This window comes from Anolis sagrei, chromosome 13 (assembly GCF_037176765.1).
Source record: "Anolis sagrei isolate rAnoSag1 chromosome 13, rAnoSag1.mat, whole genome shotgun sequence".
In the NCBI taxonomy this organism is placed as follows: Eukaryota; Metazoa; Chordata; class Lepidosauria; order Squamata; family Dactyloidae; genus Anolis; species Anolis sagrei.
In genome coordinates, this window is record NC_090033.1 from 13,207,426 (window position 1) to 13,219,800 (window position 12,375).

A 12,375-nucleotide genomic window follows, 5' to 3' on the forward strand; every position below is an offset into this window, starting at 1 on the left:
GGGCTGACCTGGCCTGCATCACTGAGACCTGGCTGGATAAGCTGGGTGGGGTAAATCTCACCCAACTGTGCCCTCCTGGTTTCGGGGCACACCAGCAGGCTAGGTCTGGGGGGCGGGGAGGAGGGGTCGCAATAGTCTTTCGGCAGTCCATCACTGTGGTCAGATGCACTGTTCCGCAATCATCTGGGTTCGAGTGTATTCACCTGAGGGTGGGGAACCGTGATCGCTTGGGGTTTCTGCTGGTGTACCGCCCACCCCGCGACTCAGCAGTCTCCCTGCCTGAGCTAGCAGATTTGGTCTCTAATTCGGCCCTGGTCTCCCAGCACTTGATTGTGCTGGGAGACTTTAACATCCACGCTGAGACCTCTTTAACAGGAGCAGCTTGGGACTTCATGGCCGCCATGATGACCATGGGGCTCTCACAAATTATATCTGGACTCACCCATCAGGCTGGACATACACTCGACCTAGTTTTTGTAGCGGACAGTGGAACAGTCAGAGTGGAAGAACAAAACATCCTTCCATTGTCATGGTCTGACCATCATCTGATCAGTTTTAGGCTATTTGTGACCTCTAACCTTCCCAGGGGTGGAGGATCAATTAAGATGGTCCGCCCCAGGAGACTGATAGATCCGGATGGATTCCTGAAGAATCTTGGGGCTCTTCCTGCCATGGAACCTGGCGATTCTGTTGACACCTTGGTTGATCACTATAACAGTGAGATGACTACGGCAATAGACATGATTGCTCCTGAGGTTCACCGAGGAGCTGGCTGTGATGAAATGCACGAGAAGGGGGCTAGAGTGCATATGGAGGAAATCTCAAGACGCATCTGACCAAGCACAGGCTAAAGCCTCTCTTAGGGCTTATACCGTGGCTATGCGGGTAGCCAGGGAGTCTTTCATGACTTCCCGTATAGTGGGCAGTCATGAAAGTGTACTTTATAGTGTCTGTATCCAATAGATCATTGGAGCTGTTTCGGGTTGTCGGGGAGCTCCTTCACCCGCCTGTGGTGGAGGAGACCTTTGATGACCCAACAACTCAGTGTTGCGAGTTTGCACACCATTTTGCAGGCAAAGTTGCTCAGATACGCCTTGAGGTGGACTCCAATTTTATCACAGTGCCAGGGGAGGTGACTGAGGCATTTGCTTGTCCAATTTTGTGGGATTCTTTTAGGCTTGTTCTTCCTGAGACCGTGGAGGAAGTCCTTGGTGCTGTGAGGGTGACCATGTCCGCTTTAGACCCTTGCCCGTCTTGGCTTATTAAATTGGCCAGGGATGGGTTGACTGATTGGTTTGTGTTGATTGTTAATGCATAATTGGAGCAGGGGGGGTTTCCATCTCAATTCCATGGAATAACGGCTAACAAAAACAATTGGCTACTGCAATACCCAACATTGAAAATCCATCTCCAACACCTCATGAATTTCTTTACTAGTTTATAAACTACTGTAAACTGTTGTCTTCAATACCTTCCTGATTTTGGTGTGGTGACAATAGGGATGGATTGTAAAAGCCCCTTTGTCTTATCCTTTGCTTTCCCCACTAACTGACACGTCTCACATGTCTTGCAGTAAGTGGTGACGTCCCGACCCATGTTTGGCCAAAAGAAACAGGCTTGTATTTTCTCCTTTGTCTTTTTAATGCCTAAATGGCCGCTAAAAGGTACATCGTGAGCCAACTTAAATATCTTAGCACGATACTTCTGAGGTACTACAAGTTGTGTCCTCTCTTCAAACAATGTTGGGCTCTTTTTCCTTCTAACAACTCTGTATAGACCTCACTACCTCTGAGGATGCTTGCCATATATGCAGGCGAAACGTCAGGAGAAATGCCTCTAGAACATGGCCCTATAACCCGAAAAAACCCACAAGAACCTAGTGATTCCAGCCATGAAAGCCTTCGACAATACATAGAACTATTTATGTGACCACATGCTTTCTAGACAAATCTCTGTAATAGCCAAGCTTTAATACCTGCATTGTTCCTGTTCTTGTAAATAAATCTTATTGTTTATTGTTCATCACATCTGACTCAAGTGTGCCTCTGTGCTTAAAGGTTTAAAAGCAGCTTTAAGCAGAAATCAAGAACTTCATGGTGGCAGCGTATGTTTTAAAGAACTAACCAAGAGTGTGTAAAGCAAGTAACATGTTTGTGAATATGAAACATTGATAGTTTATTCAGAAAAGTTAACCAAGTAAATGATACTGACTGTAAGCCTCAAGATTGCAACAGGACATAAATGTAACCACAAGTGTTGGAGCCAGAAGTTATAAATAAACTGTGTTACTTTGTTATTAAAAAAAGAACTAAATTTAAAGGGTACCTCAGAAACACAAGCCTGAGGGCTAATACAATCACTCTCTTTCATGAGGCCCTCTCCCTCATCCCCACCAGTCACGCTTGTGAAGGGGGCGGGAGCAAGAGCAGGGCCTCTCCAGATGATCGAAGAGATTGCGTGGGTTCGTGAACAGATATGCGATAACTCCCTCATCCCCAGGGCCCTCATCCACATCAATATGAACATCATTATGAACATCATTCACATCAGACACAATCACAGGCTGTCCAGGCTGAGCATCAGGCTGACATACAACACCTAGCTTGCTTCTATTTCAGCCCATCAGGGGAGGGAGCAGGAAGTCTGAGTCACTGTCAGAACTGTATAAGATGTCTTGTATTTTTCTATGAATTTATGCTTGTACCTTTTGAAGCGTATTGCTTGTGCTTGCAACCTTTTTGGCTGAATCGTTTTGCCTTCAACCTGGGGAGCTTGTTTCCCTGTCCTGGTTGGTGTGGTTTAGCAGATGCTCACCAAGCACTGACTTCTTAACTGTGGTCATAGCTGAAATCACTACATCAACACCCATCGTAACCTAATCTCAGGAAAAGAGTAGGCAGCTGGGAGGCCTCCCTGTGACTCTCTCGGAGGAATCAACAACATTCATTTGTATATGCATATATTTGATTTGGAACAGTTAAGCATACAGCAACACCCACCCAAAATGCTCCTTGAACACATTTACAAGCTGCAAATAACCCGAGACAAACTCATTACAATTTTTATGAAGTCAACTGGCAGCTTCCTGGATCTTTGACCAAGCAACCTTTTGTCATGTAAATCAGATTTGTAATAACATAATTGCATCCAGAGAAGATTAGGCCATATATTTACATGTGGATTAGAAAGCAAAAAGGTTATCATGACACCCCAGTTACTGAAGGCATGATGATTGCAGAACATGATGATTCCTTGTGATTAATTCACAAGGAAATCTTGGAAATGTCTTTAATGCTAGGTTACTACTAGGAGTTGGATAGTTTGGTTCGGAAAAGCCTGAAAGTCGTAAGAAAACATACGAATTTGGACTTCCGATGCAGTTTTGAACCATGCAGGAAGGGGGGGGGGGCAGGAATCCGAATTTGAATCATTTACCTTTTTTTCTGAAATATTCTATAATGTTTGGGTGTCTCCCAGGGTTATTTTAATTTTCACAACCATTAAGCAACTTTTGTAAAGCCTAAGAACTTTTAAAATCTCATGCTTTCTGATGGCAATGCTAGGTGGGCATGGCTAATCACAGCCATCTTTAACTGTAGGAACTAAGGAATGTTTTAAAGAAGATCGAAAAGTGGGCTTCGCATCCAAGGAATCAAAGTGGGACAGAGTAATGAAGAGAGATCAGAAATTAATAAAACTGCTCTATCAAACTCTGCTGGAGTGGGACTTGGAAAAGGATAGAGTGAAAGAAAATATGACGAATTGGGCTTTCGACATAGGTCACTCAATATTATTGAAGGACTGGGAAACTGTGTGGAAAAAGAAACTAAAATTCACAAAAGCATCAAATATAGTTGAGGGTTGGTATAAGATTTATTTTAGATGGTACTGGACACCCTCACGCCTATCTAAGTTCAACAAAAATTACAGCAATAGATGTTGGAGATGTGAAAAGGAGCTAGGCACCCACTTCCATATGTGGTGGGGGTGCAAAATAATTAAGAAATATTGGTCAACAATACATAAATACTAGGCCTGGGTAACAACGGAAAAATTTGTTTCTAAAATCGATTCTTTTTGGGGGGGGGGTTTTGCGTTTCGATATTTAAGAGAATTCCGAATTTTTTCTTTTAAAAAGTTCGATATTTACAAAATTTCGTAAATGTAAAAAAAATTATGAAACATTAACGAAACAAATACGAAACAATAACAAATTGATTCGTTAATGGCGGACACGACCGCGCAATAAGCTAAAAAACCTCCAAATGGGACAGGGGAACTTCTGTAGCTTCCCTCTCCCTCTGTTGTTGACTGTTGGTGTGATATTATAATTTTTTTTCACTAATTAAACAAAAAACAACTAAAAAACTTGCCCCAGACATGCGGAAATAATAACGAAACGACCTCAAACCGATAACGAAACGAATACATAACGAATCCGAAGCATTTACGAAACGAATTTAAAAATTCGTTTCATTTTTAAGTTGCTCCTGAATGGTTCGTTATTGCTTCGTTATAAAAAAAATAACGAATTTTTAACGAATCACGAATTAACGAAACGAAACCGCCCAGCCCTAATAAATACACCCAAAAAAATCATCAGTGTGAAATTCGAAATGAAACCGGAGTTTTACCTTCTAAATATAATAGACCTGAACTTAACCGAAAATGAAGAGAGGATCTTCTTTTACATAACAGCCGCAGCAAGAACAACAATTGCACAAAAATGGAAAGAAAAAAGCTCTCCACAAATTGAAGACTGGATAAACAAAATCTTCAACTATTTATTTATTTATTTATTTATTTGCTATAGTTGTATACCGCTGTTTCTCAGCCTCGCCGGCGACTCAACGCGGTTTACAACAAAATACAACAATCAACAGTATACAAATTTAAAACCATAAAAGCATAATACACAATATTCGCACATCAATAATAATCCAATGCATCTCCTGACTAAAATCGTGATCCAGTTTCGTCATCCATATTACCAATCCTTTAATCATTACATTCATTGCACCGAATTAACCAAATGCCTGTTCGAACATCCAGGTTTTTAATCTTCTACGGAACACCATCAGCGAGGGGGCTGATCTTACCTCCATGGGAAGGGCGTTCCATAGCCGAGGGGCCACCACAGAAAAGGCCCTGTCTCTCGTCCCCGCCAGCCGCACCTGTGAAGCAGGCAGGATAGAGAGCAGGGCCTCCCCAGAAGTTCTTAGGGTCCTGGTGGGCTGATAGGCCGAGATACGTTTGGATAGGTAGCTTGGGCCAGAACCGTTTAGGGCTTTAAAGGCCAACGCCAGCACTTTGAATTGAGCCCGGTAGCAAATCGGCAGCCAGTGGAGCTGGTGCAGCAGAGGAGTTGTATGCTCCCTGCGCTCCGCTCCTGTTAGTATCATGGCTGCCGAACATTGGACTAATTGGAGCTTCCGGGCCGTCTTCAAAGGCAACCCCACGTAGAAAGCGTTGCAGTAGTCTAAATGGGATGTAACCAGAGCGTGGACTACCGTGGCCAAATCAGACTTCCCAAGGTACGGGCGCAGTTGGCGCACGAGTTTTAACTGTGCGAATGCTCCCCTGGTCACCGCCGAAACCTGGGGTTCCAGGCTCAGCGATGAGCCTGGAACTAAAGACATTAAAGAAAAAGTAACTGGATAAATGGATTTACTCCCTGTGACCCGAACCTGAAGCCAACAACTCCCCCTCTTTCCCCTGACCCCCCACATCTTCTTTCCCCCCTCCCTTCCTCTCGTTACCCTCCTTTTTTGTTTTTGTTTTTTCTACTTTAGTCTACTTTAGACTATTCTTTCCTGCTTATCTTTAAAAACACATTGTTCTCCCTTTTTCACTGTATTTTTTTATTAAAATGAAAATAAAAATTAAAAAAACAAAAACAAAAAAAACTGTAGTTTGTGAAGGCCAGGCCCTAATAGCAGAGATTGCAAAAGGCCCTGCTGTTAAACTACATTTCCCACACTGTATGGCTGCTCATTAGCCAAAAGGGCTGAAGGACCCAAAATAGCTGTCTGTAGCAGTCTTTGTTTAAATCTATATATTACGGCTGGGCAACCACGGAAAAATTTGTTTCTAAAATCGATTCGTTTTTTGGGGGGTTTTGCGTTTCGATTTTTAAAAGAATTCCAAAATTTTTCTTTTAAAAAGTTTGATATTTACGAAATTTTGTAAATTACAAAACAATACGAAACAATTATGAATCGATTCGTTAATGGCGGACGCGACCGCGCAATACGCTAAAAAACCTCCAAATGGGACAGGGGGAACTTCTGAAGCTTCCCTCTCCCTCTGTTGTTGACTGTTGGTGTGATATTTATAATTTTTTTTCACTGATTAAACAAACAACAACTATAAAACTTGCCCCAGACATGCGGAAATAATAACGAAACGATTTCAAAACGATAACGAAACGAATACAAAACGAGTTCGAAACAATTACGAAACGAATTTAAACATTCGTTTCGTTTTTTAGTTGCTCCTGAATGGTTCATTATCGCTTCGTTATCAAAAAAAATAACGAATTTTTAACGAATTACGAAATTACGAAACGAAACCGCCCAGCCCTACTATATATATATAAATGCTCATGTCGTAATGAGTGGCTTAAAAACAAAAGAACTGCTGGGCCAATATCCACCAAATTTGGCAACAAAACTCCTCACCATACAAGGTGTGACCATCAATAATAATAATAATAATAATAAACTGAAAACAACTTAGAAATTCTTAATAAAAGGAGAAGCCATTACAGCGCATGCGTGCAGCTGTGGGGGGAGCGCACGTGCATGTAAGAGAGCTCCTCCATCGTCTCGCGGCAGAACTTGTGGCGGCAATGGCTGCTGGGCCTCCCGGAGCCAGCCACAGCTCCACCAAAGTTTAAAATCTGAAACACCAGTCTGACCGACGGAGACAGAGGGGCCTCTTCGAGCGAGGAAGCAGAAGCAGGAGGCGCCTTCTGCACTCCGTCACCGTGCTGCTGGTGCTGAGCCTGCCATAGCAACTGCGCCTGGGAGAGGCCTCCTCGCCTTTCCCAGGAGGAGTTGCAGGCAGAGAGGACTCCTGCTTCTTCTTTTTTTATAAAATAATCTTATTTATTATTTATTATTTATTTATTTAATGCACTTATTAACCGCCATTCTCAGCCCATAAGGGCGACTCGTGGCGGTGTACAGTACACATAAAAGACAGTTACAAAATCCATTTCAACAACATATAAACAATACACAAATTACAAACTACACTAAAAATCCGCTTCGTCTCTTAGTGGAATCATAGCCAATCTCATATTCCTTGTTCCATTCCAGTTCTCATTACCATATTGTCTTGCTGTTAGCACTTAATTAAATGCCCTCTCGAACAGCCATGTCTTAAGGCTTCTCCGAAAGGACATGAGGGAGGGCGCCTGTCTGATGTGAGCAGGGAGAGTGTTCCACAGCCGGGGGGCCACCACCGAGAAGGCCCTCTCCCTCGTCCCCGCCAGCCGCGCCTGTGACGCAGGCGGGACCGAGAGAAGGGCCTCCCCAGACGATCTCAAGGTCCTCGTGGGCTCGTAGGCCAAGATGCGGTCGGAAAGGTATTTTGGGCCGGAATCTTTATTGCTTTTCTTAAAATATACAGGTATACAGATAGATAGTGTTTGAAACTTTTGGGCTTGTAAAAGTTTCTCACTGTACTAGGCGATGGTGAGGAAGAGAGAGCGGGGGAGAGAAAAGGGGGGAAAAGAGGGGATAAAGATAAAGATATAGATATAGTAAGTGGTATTCAGTTTGTCTTTCAGCCACTTTAGTTTCCTGCTGTTTTGGGTCTCGTCGTCTTATGAGGCACTGATTTCCTGTTGTGTGGTGGGTGTGAGAAAAGAAATTTTGAAATGAGTAGTGAGGGATAGTGGGGGGTTGTGGTTGTTGTGGATGTTGCGTTGACTTCCTGGTATCTTTGGAGGTTTCTGATCCTTTTCCTTCTTCTTTTCTTTTTTCTTCTTTCTCTTTCTTTTGTATCTTGCTCTCCCCTAGTTAACTTTTCTCAGTCTTGTGCCTTTAAATAATTATTTTCATGTTCTTTTCTTTTATTAAGTATGTTGTTACATGCTTCCAGTCTGTTTCGGCCATCGGTATGCCCTTCTTTTTTGATAGTAGATACGTCAGTTTGTCCTTCTTCTGACCCCTCCGTTGCCAGAGATTTGGCCCTCACCACACAGCCGTTTTGGCCCCGCGCATCCTCCCTCCCTCCCTCCGTTCCCCCCAAGAGGTCTCCCAGAGGCCCTACACCAAGCCCCGCCCGGCCTTCCGATGCAGCACGCCTCTCTTCCCGAGCCCCGCCGCCTTCCTGGCCAGGCGCGGCTTTTTCACCCCCCCCCCCCCCCCGCTTCCCCGTAGCTCATGGGGCAGCCACAGTGCTCTGATCCTTCCTTCCCTTATCTTCTGTTTTTCTCCCCTCCCCGCCTCTTTCTTTCCTTCCTTCCTTCCTTTACTTTATCTTCTGTTCTTTGTTTCCTTCCTCCCTCCCTTCCCTTTTTCCCTTCCCTTTCCTCCCCTTCTTTCCCTTTCTGTCCTACCTTTCCTTTCCATTCTTCCCTTCTTCACCTTATCTTCTGTCCTTCCTTTCCTTCTTTGTTATCTTCTGCCCGTTCTTTCCTTCCTTCCCTTCTTCCCCTTCTGTTTCTCCTCCCTCCTACCCTTCCCCTTCATAGAATCATAGAATCAAAGAGTTGGAAGAGACCTCCTGGGCCATCCAGTCCAACCCCATTCTGCCAAGAAGCAGGGATATTGCATTCAAATCACCCCTGACAGATGGCCATCCAGCCTCTGCTTAAAAGCTTCCAAAGAAGGAGCCTCCACCACACTCAGGGGCAAGAGTTCCACTGCTGAACGGCTCTCACAGTCAGGAAGTTCTTCCTAATGTTCAGATGGAATCTCCTCTCTTGTAGTTTGAAGCCATTGTTCCGCGTCCTAGTCTCCAAGGAAGCAGAAAACAAGCTTGCTCCCTCCTCCCTGTGGCTTCCTCTCACATATACGTGGCTATCATATCTCCTCTCAGCCTTCTCTTCTTCAGGCTAAACATGCCCAGTTCCCTAAGCCGCTCCTCATAGGGCTTGTTCTCCAGACCCTTGATCATTTTAGTCGCCCTCCTCTGGACACATTCCAGCTTGTCAATATCTCTCTTGAATTGTGGTGCCCAGAATTGGACACAATATTCCAGATGTGGTCTAACCAAAGCAGAATAGAGGGGTAGCATTACTTCCTTAGATCTAGACACTATGCTCCTCTTGATGCAGGCCAAAATCCCATTGGCTTTTTTTGCCGCCACATCACATTGTTGGCTCATGTTTAACTTGTTGTCCACGAGGACTCCAAGATCTTTTTCACACGTACTGCTCTCAAGCCAGGCATTGTCCCCCATTCTGTATCTTTGCATTTCATTTTTTCTGCCAAAGTGGAGTATCTTGCATTTGTCCCTGTTGAACTTCATTTTGTTAGTTTTGGCCATTCATCTCTCTAATCTGTCAAGATCGTTTTGAATCCTGCTCCTGTCCTCTGGACTATTGGCTATACCTCCCAATTTGGTGTCGTCTGCAAACTTGATGATCATGCCTTCTAGCCCTTCATCTAAGTCATTAATAAAGATGTTGAACAGGACTGGGCCCAGGACGGAACCCTGCGGCACTCCACTTGTCACTTCTTTCCAAGATGAGGAGGAAGCAGGAGGCGCCTTCTCCACTCCGTCACCGTGCTGCTGGTGCTGAGCCTGCCATAGCAACTGCACCTGGGAGAGGCCTCCCCGCCTTTCCCAGGAGGAGTTGCAGGCAGAGGGGACTCCTGCTTCTGACCCCTCCGTCGCCAGAGATTTGGCCCTCACCACACAGCCGTTTTGGGCCTGCGCGTCCTCCCTCCCTCCGTTCCCCCCAAGAGGTCTCCCAGAGGCCCTGCACTAAGCCCTGCCCGGCCTTCCGATGCAGCACGCCTCTCTTCCTGAGCCCCGCCGCCTTCCTGGCCAGGGGCGGCTTTTTCACCCCACCCCCCGCTTCCCCGTAGCTCATGGGGCAGCCACAGTGCTCTGATCCTTCCTTCCCTTATCTTCTGTTTTTCTCCCCTCCCCTCCCCTCCTCTTTCTTTCCTTCCTTCCTTCCTTCCTTACTTCCTTCCTTCCTTCCTTCCTTTACTTTATCTTCTGTTCTTTGTTTCCTTCCTCCCTCCCTTCCCTTTTTCCCTTCCCTTTCCTTCCCTTCTTTCCCTTTCTGTCCTACCTTTCCTTTCCATTCTTCCCTTCTTCACCTTATCTTCTGTCCTTCCTTTCCTTCTTTGTTATCTTCTGTCCGTTCTTTCCTTCCTTCCCTTCTTCCCCTTCTGTTTCTCCTCCCTCCTACCCTTCCCCTTCCTTCCTTCCTTCCTTCCTTCCATTTCCTTCTTCCCCTTATCTTCTGTCTTTCCCTCCCTTCTTTCCCCTTCTGTCCTACGTGGGGTGAAAGAGCGAAGGGCCCGTCGCACCCCCCCCCCCCACAAGCAACTCCCAAATGTCATGGTCTTCCCCAAACTCCACCGTGTTCAAATTTTGCCATCTTTCTGTTGGTTCACAGTGTTCTCCAGATGTAAGCGGACTGCTATTATTGTTGTTGTTGTTGTTGTTGTTGATGTTGTTGTTGTTGTTGTTCTTATTCTTATTATTAACCTGAAGCTGGCTATCTCTCAGGAGTGGTTAGATTGTTTTATAGTGGTTAGTTATAGTTTTATAGTTGTTGTTTGTTTTATCACACCAACAGTCAACAACAGAGGGAGAGGGAAGCTTCAGAAGTTCCCCCTGTCCCATTTGGAGGTTTTTTTAGCATATTGCGCAATTGCGTCCGCCATTAACGAATCAATTCGTAATTATACGAAATTTCGTATATTTCGAAATTTTTAAAAAGAAAATTTCGGAATTATTTAAAAAAATGAAACGCAAGGGCCCCCTAAAAACAAAACAAATTTAGAACCAAATTTTTCTGTGGTTACCCAACCCTATTACAAACATGTCTAATTTGGCCAGAAAATACTGGAATCTTATAAGAGACATCCCGGGATGTGAGAGACCCCCATTGATAGCACACAAAAGGACTCAAAATATTGGTGATATATTAGTACACTCAGATGTAACCCACAGAACTCGGACCCCCAGGTCCAATTTGGTTGGCAATTACCGTTGTGGGCACTGTTCAGTATGTTCGCTACTGGTGGAAACGAAAATTCTCATACATCCACACCTATCATTTGAGTTCAAATTTTCCCATTTTGCGACCTGCACCTCGAAGGGATTAGTTTATTTACTCATTTGTAGTTGTAATCTTTCCTATGTGGGTCAAACTCGCAGAGAGATAAGATCAAGGATAATTGAACACAGGAGTAAAATCAGAAATCATTCCAGGGAGTCTATACTCTACAAACACTTTGATGATTTACACCATAGCCCAGAATCCTTTAAGTTCCATATCCTTGAAGTGGTTACTCATTCCCATCAAATTGATTTCCACAATAAACTTCTACGGAGAGAAGCATACTGGATTTTTAGATTAAGGACAGAATACCCACATGGTCTGAATGAACTAAATTTGTACAATTGTTACACATAATCTCTGGACTTCAATTATACTACATCCCTACTTAAATACATGGAGAGCACCCACAGTGCCATCTGGTGGTTGCTGTTCACAACCCTTGCTCCTATGGCTCTAACTGAGCTTCCCCTTTTCACCTGAAGTAGTTCTTTTCCCTTTAAATAGAGGGAACCCACAGATCTTTCCCATACTCACAGCCAGAACTTAACATATAGCAGAGTATCATGTGAGTACCCTCTTAATGTGTAAAATGCTTTAATATTTCCACAAAATAATCATTTTTAACATAGTAATTTTCAAATTCTCATAGTCACATTTCGTTCCTTTTATGTAGATACTAGGCTTGGGCGGTTTTGTTGGTTAATTTCATAATTCGTTATTAATTCGTATTTAAATTAGCTTACGATCCAATATTGAGCCATGCAGGACTACTGTGAGGAGTAATTAAAAATCGAAACAATTTTTCCAATTTATTTCGTATTGTTTCGTAATTGGTTCAAAATTTGTTTCGAAATTCGTAATTGTTTCATAATTATTTCCGAATGTCTGGTGCAAGTTTTATAGTTGTTGTTTGTTTTATCAGTAATAAAAAAAATAAATTATCACACCAACAGTCAACAACAGAGGGAGAGTGAAGCTTCAGAAGTTCCCCCTGTCCCATTTGGAGGGTTTTTTAGCATATTGCGCAGTCGCGTCCGCCATTAACAAATCGATTCGTAATTTTACGAAATTTCGTATATTTCGAACTTTTTAAAAGGAAAATTTCGGAATTCTTT